We start from the raw sequence: 10000 nt of genomic DNA on the forward strand, positions 1-10000 counted from the left end.
CATGGCGCCGGAAAATACAAATTTAAAAAATCCAAGTTTACTCGCGTGACAACTGACGATAAATCGTGCCCTCGGACTCAAGCAAATACATACAAAAATACATAACAGATGGCGATGGAATACGTTTTATCAGTGGTTAAGAAGTTTGTCCTCTGCTACCGAATCAAGGGCGGTTCCCAAAATTGCTGTAGCAATTTCTATATTCGTTATAAAGACAGACTAACATAGTTGATATCACATGGTGCCAGATTATCTAATTGCTGAGTTATTGTCGTGTTTTCTGTCGTAGCGAGTAAGACAATCTCGCTTTTTGTCAGTCCCTTGAACAAGGCGAACTGCAATTGCAATTGCAGCTGTCAGTAGAAGAAACTGGCTTGGTATGGTTATAAATAACACCGCTTTGTGTTTCTGTGTACTATTTGACAACAAGAAAGATGAACTACGCAGCGTCAATATTTTTTCAGGAGTGAGTGGGTGTCTATAATGGACTTTGTTTGTACATTTAAGAAGTTGCTAGCATGGACAATTATTCATATGCAAAAAACGTTAGAAAAAAGTCGCATGCCGACAAAACTCTTGAAAAGATCAACGATTCCGTAGTGAATATGTGGTGCAAACAGCTTGCAATGCACTGAATACTGAAAATGAATGGCCCGTTATAATTGTTGGCACGAATTAAACCTACCAAAATGACAAATTTATCTTCTGTAAGCCGATCCACTTTTCTGAATAAGAGCCAGTGACACTTTTTTTTAATTTTAAACTGTTGTTTAGTACAGATGCTTATGAGCCATTGGCAAGACGATTGTGCATTTTGAAATTGGCTTTGAGCCCCATCGCAACGATCTAATTAACTGAACCAGTATACACAGCTGTAAAAAACGTTTTCATTTGCAAAAGCTGTGACTAATGAGGTCGTCTTCAACTCCCTTAGAGATCAATTTAGTTTGAATTACAAACTACGAGATTTGGTGCATGTCTCTAGATTAATAAGCCGTATGTAAGAAAATGTTACAATTCATATATCCTAACATCATTTTATTCACCTCTTACGGGATGTAACTTGCCAGCTGTCCCAACTGTTTGCGTGTGTGCATTGGCTGTCAGATTGATCCGTCCTTCTTTCCATATCCAATCATAAATTTTTAATCAGTTTTCACTGACCGACGATAAGCCTTTTCTACTTTTTAATTCACACTCGATAGAAACGGTTTATCACTTTATCCAGAAATCAGTTCAATTTCGACCTACACCGTATACGCTTTACGGAGTTAGAAAGAATAAAAACGGTTTTAAAATCGTTTTCATTGCCTCATAGTTCAGTTAAAAGAAAGAAAACCACCGTTTTGTTTTGTTAACCTGAATCGATCCTCTTCTGAACTGCATAGGGTGTGATTACGTTTTCAGGATGAGATACTGGAGTCTTACTGGAAATACTCTGGAAAGGAATAAAAGCAAAGAAAAAGCGGTGAATTTAATAAATTAAAACGTTATGGCGCTGTGTAAGCTAAGTGTCGACATCAGTGGAAAGTGGCCCATTAGAGCAATTCATGGCAACAGATGCGGATAAATGTAATATTGAGTATTTTGCATACTAAATGTATACAAAACACTGCTTTATCCTTTATTTAAACTGTTTATCCTAATCTTACTAAGTAAAAGTAGAAAGTAGCCAAATTTGAATGTTAGACAAAAGGTGGCACACAAAGGAAAAGCACATGAAAGAGACAAACTAGTGCGTTTTTCATGAACATGCCGACTTCAGTAATAAGAGTTTCACTGGCGTCAAATTTGCTACGACAGTCGGCGGATCGTTAAAAACAGAAACCGACATTAATCAGGGCACGTCATACTGGATTCCAAGTAGGCCATAACTGCGACAGAAACTCCAGTCAACGTGAGCCTTACTTAATTAACTCCTTTTCGCCTTATCGTGTCTTGATCCGATTTGAAGAACGCATTCGAGGGGGATAAAACTAGCCGTGAGATAGCAATGTGTTTTCTCTGAAGATAACTCGTTTCTAAGTTTAAAAAGTAAGGTACTTCAACTAAAATAAACTCATTCACATTCAAAGTAGAACTCTGGCAAGCTGGGTTCGGGCCCTGGCCGAGGACATTGTATTGTATGACAAGACACTTTACTCTCTCCACCCAGGTGTATAAGTGTAATGCTAGAGGTAGCCATGCGTTGGACTAGCATCCCATACCGGGGGGAGTAGAATTACTCTTAGTCGCTTTATGCAAGAGAAACTGGGATAAGCTCCGGCCTAATGGGCCACTTGACTCGTAGGCAGACTATTAATTTTTTTTCCTTTTTTGCTATCATATGTAAAATACTGCCGATATTATCTTCGCTTTGAAACCTGCACTGACAAACGTCCCGCAAAAGAATGCAAAACGAATATAAAAAAGTACATCATGACACAAGAGACGTTCATGATCCTGATATTTTATTCAGTTTAGCCTTTTAACCTTTTCCAAGAGCCGCACGAGAAGTTACACCAGGCATCAATATTTTTTCCAATTTCGCACTCTAGCCATGAATTAAACAAGAAAAAGGGCTGTAAATTTATAGGAAAGAAACGGCAGTCACGCTACATAAAAGTACGAGACACTATGTACACTCTTACATGTACTACGTATTGTAACAGAAGACAATAAACAACGAAAAACCTTAAATAACAATGACCACAACCAAGTTTTCTGAGCCCGCGAGACTGAGAACCCCTAGAAAACCATTGTTTTAATGAAAACCGCTGGTCAGCGACCTGGTCCTGGTCATTGCTGTCTAAGGTCTTCCATAAACAACAGCATTTGAAGAACACAACCTTACTCCCTCATGCCACACTATAGATACGCAATGCGTGTATACAATATTCCCCCTTTCCTATGAAGGCATGGACGGGTAGCAGAAAACAACGGTAGCATGACTAAACTTAACTAGGCTAACAACGGAAATTGATTAAGCACAGTTTATAAAAAAGTCATTTAAGACTCTGTCTACCGAGATGCTTTACGCGCCTTTGTTTATATTTTCATTCAGTGTGAAGTAACGAGTGGTAAAGAAATAAGCGACAAAAAGCTACAAAGGAATACTAGAAAAGCTGGCCGGTCGAATAAAAATTAAAATATATTTGCAATGAATAAAGCGCCGCTTATCACATATTATCGGGTCAGTATCGGATTGATTTTGTCACCTCACGCGGCTCGCGTCGCGATAAATTTGTACAAAACAAATTTCAATAATTTTATAAAAATGCTAAAAAGGGGGCTTAAAACTGATCTAAACTAAAAGGTTTCCCAAATTTTCGAACCGTATCTCTGGTTCTTCTTCGGGGGACAATGAATCTAAAATTTCAAAATCACTGCTTCATATTTTGATTTTGAATTTTAGATTCATTGTTCCCCGAAGAAGAACCAGAGATACGGTTCGAAAATTTGGGAAACCTTGTTAAGTTTAGATCAGTGTTAAGCCCCCTTTTTTAGAAATTTTATAAAATTATGAACACTGATCGCCAAAAGAGCAACAAATTTCAATAAAGTACATTCAATACTGATCACCATTGTTGGTAAAAATACTCTTTTGACTTGTCTTTGACAATAAAAGAAAAACATATATGCTATTCATTGAATCTATTTTTCCTGGCAAATTTGTTCACTAAGGCTCTGATGCAAACGTTGCTTTAACAGTCACACAAGAAATTGGGTACCACTCAATTCGGGATATTTTCAGGAATGCTTTGAACTGCTAACCAAACAAAAGCATCTCATCCAAATGTTATATGAAACAATAATTAAAATCCCCACAAGTCTCGAAATAAAATGAGTATATATCCAACTATTAATTTATAAAGAGATTACAAATGTTACTCGGCTTACCGTCCACGAAAGGACATCAGCAAACTCAGGTTTAGTTAAAAGTTTGTGGTATCTCAATGAATCGATTTGAGCTCTCAGTCATCTCGAACTCAAATGTCCGTAAATATACTACCTTTAGCTCAGGTCGTAGCATTTTCTTGCATGAATTGATTGTCGGTCTAACTGCTCAGTCCTCCAACCCACGTTGAAACGCTTGCGAATTGCACTTAACGACACAATATCTCTTCCCTAATAAACTATGATAATGTAGCTGTAATAAAAAGCACTGAGTAAGAACAAATCCCGATGGATGTCTACGATAACGAACGATTTAAAGAAGGAAAAACGCACCGACGGAGAAATGGAGATTTCATATCATACCATTCTCGTCACCAGAGCCTCGGATCGACCCAAGGCTCTGGGAAATTCTAGGTAGGAGAACATGCGCCGTAGGATTCCATTTGAACCTTACGGCGCCTGCTCACTCCTCGTGCTAGCATAAATGCACCAATTAGAGACGCTTTTGATTGTTCTTCACGAAAACCAATGCGAAGACACTTTGTTTCAAGGTTCCGCAGAGCTCTTCTCTCCCTCCGTCAATAGAAGAGCTCTGGGGTCGAGATTGATATCATACGAAACCTCCGTGTCTGCGCGCGGTGCATCTCGGTAGACAGAGAGTCTTTAAAATGACTGGGAACACGGCGTTCTCGGGAAGGCCTGCAAACATTATCAGTGTTTCCTAATGTAATGTTCCCATGACTGGGGACGCTCTCTCCTTGGGTAGGTTTTCCACCGGGTTCAGTGCTCCGGGTTCACCTGTGTGGGTCGGTCAACAAGATGGCTGCGACGTTTTGGCCTCTTGCTGAAATCGTTTAAAAAATCATATTTCTTTGTACTTTCTTCTTTTCTTATTTATTGTATTGTGTTCTAATACTTCATATATAAAAGGATGTCTTCTATAACAACTGGGCAGTTATCCACTATCTTAGACGACAAGCTCGATGAGAAGTTGGCTACACTAAATTCCACCATAGCTTATCTAAGGAAATCACTTGATGAAGAGATTAAACATACCTTAAGTTTGTTGAAGCGAAATTCGGTGAATTTCTTAAGTCAATGAAGAAAGCTGATGCTGACAGGACTGAGCCCTTTGGACTGAAATTATCAGTTGAGGCATTGCAAAAGCAGAATGTTCAGTTGGAGAGGCATTTTTGCCTCCATCTTTCAGCAAATTCAAAGTTTATAGAAACAATTTGAACCACCCACTCAGAAATATCTAAAAAGCAATATTACTGTATATTCGTTATTTTATTGGTAATATAAGTGATGGTAAAATGAGATGGAAAGGAATTAAAGAAATTAAACATTTTGAGCCAACTACAAGCAAATCTGTCATTACGATTTTCGAAAATAACCACCTTATCTCTGATCCTAAGCTTGCTGCAGATGCTTTCAGTACCTATTTTGCTAATGTTGGTAACATCTTATAATTAGATAGTGAGATACCTATTGTTAGCAAAAATCCTCAGGATTATTTAGTACACTGCCCTCACAGTAATGGTTTTTATTTTTTGCTTACTATTTGTTCTAGCTTAAAACGAGGAAAGTCCTTTAAGTATTCCAATCCACATGCTCAAGATTCTTAAATCTTTTATTTCTAAGCCACTTGAGATTCTTTTTAACACTTCATTCTCAACTGGTATTGTCCCAAATGATTATAAATTATCTACTGTTATTCCTCTACATAAAATGGGTTCGAAATCTTGTCAGTTTATCTAACCATCGACCAATTTCTCTACTCCCTATCTATAAATACCTCTTAGAAAGACTAATTTATAAAAGGGCTAATTAAATTCTTAAAAACCAACAATACACTTTTCATAAACAATTTGGTTGTCGAACTAAACATAGCGCTGATCTTGCCATACTCTGTATAATTGATAAAATTCAGAGAGCAATTAATAACCGAAACTACTGTTGTGGAATATTTCTTGCTTTTAGAAGTAAGCTTTTGATACCGTAAATCATAACATTTTGATCAATAGACTTGAACATTATGGAGTCCGAGGTATAGCTAAAGATTGGTTTATTTCCTACGTCAGTACTGAATCGATGTCGATCCAGCTCTCTCAAGATTTTAAAGATAGTAATGGCGGACCATTAAATAAGAAAATTCCAGTCAAAATAAACAGGTGTCTTTAGTTAATAAAGGCTTAAAACGTCGGTCAGTTAGTGTTCAGTTAACATAGTTTTGAAATACACAGAGAAAGTAGAATTGATTGTTGGTCTTAGTAGCGCTTTAATGATTTCAACAAGAGCGCTAGCCATCTGTCCCAGCCGCGGGGACCCACGATACCGGTCTGTTCGAAGGGATCGTAAGGTGGTATGGATAGGATCTCGGCCATCCTTGTCGCCAAAATATTGTAACGAAAGACAATAAACAACAGCATTTGAAAAACGCAAAACGAAAAATCCGTAAAAATAACAAACGGTTAGTTTCCAAGTAAAGAATTTGTGGAGTAACTTATTCCACCAAGTTTGAGCTTTATACTGTTTTGTCGTTCTCGTTCGCTTTCTCTGTTCTTTCCTTTCTATGCCTGATGATTGCAATACAGTATGGGGCCCAGTTCTCGGCCACTTTTTGTTCAACGTTTATTTTTCGCGCCACAAATGAATCTGAATAAAAAGCAATTGCTTCCAAAGGTGGCTTGATTCCTTAACTTTCGTCCTGCCGAGTTTTGAGTTTACAGCTACTATATTACTGTCAGCACGTCGGGGTGACGCGAAGGTAGGTGAATTTGGTTTCCCCGAAAACTTGTTTGTTTACGGCTACTCGAATTACATGGTCTAATTCAAGTTTATATTTTATCCGTATAGAAGGCCCAAATGAGCCAATTCTTGGCATAAAGAACGTATAGTGATAAAGCTATCTGTTAAATGTAAACTTTTGCTGGCCTGTTTTATTCTTTGACCTAAATTCACTCCTCAATATTTCCTTAGTACTTTTGCGTATTTGCCTCTTCTCTGCCATCCTGCTCGCCGTCATCTCTAAAAAGCACCTATAGTTTTCTATGGAGTTTTCGTGTCAAATCAGTTGTAAAAATAAAGCGGTGATGGGGTGTCATGTTCTGACAGTAGATATGAATCAAAACTGAGTTCTCACTTAACCCCGTTTTTAAATACCCAACTCTTTTTTAGAGTCAACAGAATTAACTGATTAGAGTGTAATGTAAAAGTGATAGTTTTTTACCCCATATGAACCATGCGAGGGTTAGCCCTACTAATGGGAATGGCCCACACAAGGACAGAGAAAAACACTAACCATGCAGGGTGGGAATTGAACCCACGACCTTGGGGTTAGGTGACCGCTGTTCTACCGACTGAGCTACAAAGGTCATGTTAAATTCACGGCAATGAACATGTACGTTTGGAAAAACGTAACCCTTTCGTTTTTAGCCACGCTTGACAGCACTTAAGAAAAAACCTAGGTGTGCAAAAAACTTCCTTTTCGAACATGAAACAAAGCTCTTTAAGGATACTTTGTGGTCGAAATATCAAACACAAGCCTTATTAGTGACTCAACAACAAAAAATGGTAATAAAGCGTTCTTTGTTCTGAGGAATCGAGCGCACTCTTTTGTGGCCCGCGAGAACTGGGCCCGTTGGCCGATAACTGGGTCCACGAACGAAGCATCCATTTTCGTTACTACTCGGGACAAAACAGCGTTGAGCAGTCGATAGCTTTACATATGTAAACTGAATTCTGAAACTAGTTGTCTGTGAAATTTCAAGTCCTTAAGGCTATTCCAAGGTAAGAAATACAAGTTTACGTTTTATTTGTGGCCGAGAACTGAGCCCCATACTGTACAGAGAAAAACGCAGGTCTAAACAAATTTAAAATAAACACTCAGCTTTACTTAGCTCTTATTAACCGAGCAGGAGGTCTGTATGGGAGAATCTTGACTGAGTTCGTCAGTACAGCCCGAACGCAGTGAGGTCTGTACACACGACCGAGGTCAAGATTCTCCCATACAGAATGACTAAGCTCGGTTAATAAGATGTTTATTATATGGCAAACAAGAACAATTTAATTCGTTTAATGTAACTGGTTTGTACTAACTGACATTTTGCTTGCGAACGGCGATGAGTGGCGATGAGCTGAACTTAATTCTGTCAAAGTTTGCTCGTCATCCTCTCTTTTGTCATCATGCTGTTTGGCACTTCCATAAATAAATATTGGTAGAAGAAAATACTCAATATTTTTGCATTTTAGTTTGCATCTTTTCACCGCAAAACATTACCGGTCTAGATGCCGGTCTAGATGGGAAAATCTAGACTGCGGTCAATATCGACTTAAGCCAATCAAATTTGAGAATTTTGTAGCTCCCAGTCCTCGTGAGACAGAGCCATATAATAATTGACTTGAATAACTGCGTAGCAACCAGTGTGGACCACGGCTATCATGAAATGTCAAACTGGATTGAGACCGGCGAAAAATGCAGAAAGAAAATATTTTCCAAACCGTTTTTCTCCTGAACACGAAAAGAGTTGACTGGTCCTGACTGTTAAGAGTTTTAGTTGACGTAGTATCGCCGTGTAGCCGCGTCGAGCCCAGAAAGCGCGCGACAATGAAGGCTCGTTTCTGTGAGGTAACCTGGCTTGAGCCTGTGATCCAATAAAAAACCAGTACCTGGTCAGCATAAAAAAAAACAGCTGACCTCAGTGGGCTCTAAACTTGAGCCAACAATATAGCCCCGTGATACTGGTCAGCGGATACCTTGTTTTGACAGGTGTCAATCGACCCTAACATGGAGTCCAATATCATAGATTTATGCTGTAAACTAGTGTGATACTGGTCACATTGGCATGATACGGACGGTCGAAGACGTCATACCTAAAACCAAATTTTCTCGCATCGATGGTTTTGTTATATTTTCTTAACTCTATGGTGCTCCGCGCGCGCGCCTTCGACACGCGAGCTCCGCTATGATTTCCCGCCAGAAAAACGCGGGTTGCCAAATGCAACGCTGCCACGCGATTTCGGCCAAGTTAAAATTGCCCGAACACTTCCGTCCCCAGGGGCTGTCTTGCCTCCCCACCTCCACCCCGACAGTCTGTACGGGCGTTCTTACGCTGTCGTCAAAACCAAAATGTTTCGCATCGATAGAATAATTTCTTCTCCATAATTCTCTTTTTTGGCGTAAATGGAGAATAAATCTATCTATCTATCTATCTATCTATCTATCTATCTATCTATCTATCTATCTATCTATCTATCTATTTATCTATCTATCTATCTATCTATCTCTCTATCTATCTATCTATCTAAAGCAATGTCAATAATTGATTTCAAAATTCTCCTACGCTGGCGCCTTTAACGTCCTCTCTTGATGTCAGTGCTATGATGTTAACAAAACCATCACGCTTTCAATTCAGTAGATACCTCAGTCATCCTATGGCCATGGGTCATGCCTAATTTCAAGAATCCTATGCGCCCAGTTCACTCACCTCTGATGAAAAAAAGATCATGCACAACTTGAAAAAGAACTCCTGGCAATTGTTTATGGGTGACCAAATTTAGTCAATATATTTATGGCAAGAGAGGTAAGGGCAAAAACTGACCGCAAGCTACTTCAAGTCTTCTTACGAAAACCGCTTTTCCAGGCGCCGAAAACAATTGCAGCGGATGACGTTAAAGATTCAGCGATATGACCTGCAAGTTGAATATGTCACATCCAGGAATCAGCACAGTGCTGACACTCTCAGCCGCATTCCTGAAGAAAAGACTGAAACCACTTCTGACTCAGTGAATGAATTCAAGTTACCCTTACAAATATGTCTTCAGGGAGGAAATACTGAGCAGTTCAGACAAGAAACAAAGGAAGACCAGGCTTGCAGAGGCTAAACAACAGAGTGACAAGTGGATGCTCTGAAAGATGGTGTCACGTTGACCCAAAGATCTGTCCTTGTTGGAAAATTAAAGAGGAAATTTCAGTCAATGGTCTGTTACTGAGGCAAGACAGATTGATTGGACTCACGTCGCTTTAATGAGAAATACTTTTTCAAATACACAACAGCAACTTTGGCATCGAAAAGTGTAAAAGAGCTCTTGGTAGGTATACGCCGCACATGCAAGAACCCAC

Source organism: Montipora foliosa, chromosome 1 (assembly GCF_036669935.1).
Source record: "Montipora foliosa isolate CH-2021 chromosome 1, ASM3666993v2, whole genome shotgun sequence".
Classification (NCBI taxonomy): Eukaryota; Metazoa; Cnidaria; class Anthozoa; order Scleractinia; family Acroporidae; genus Montipora; species Montipora foliosa.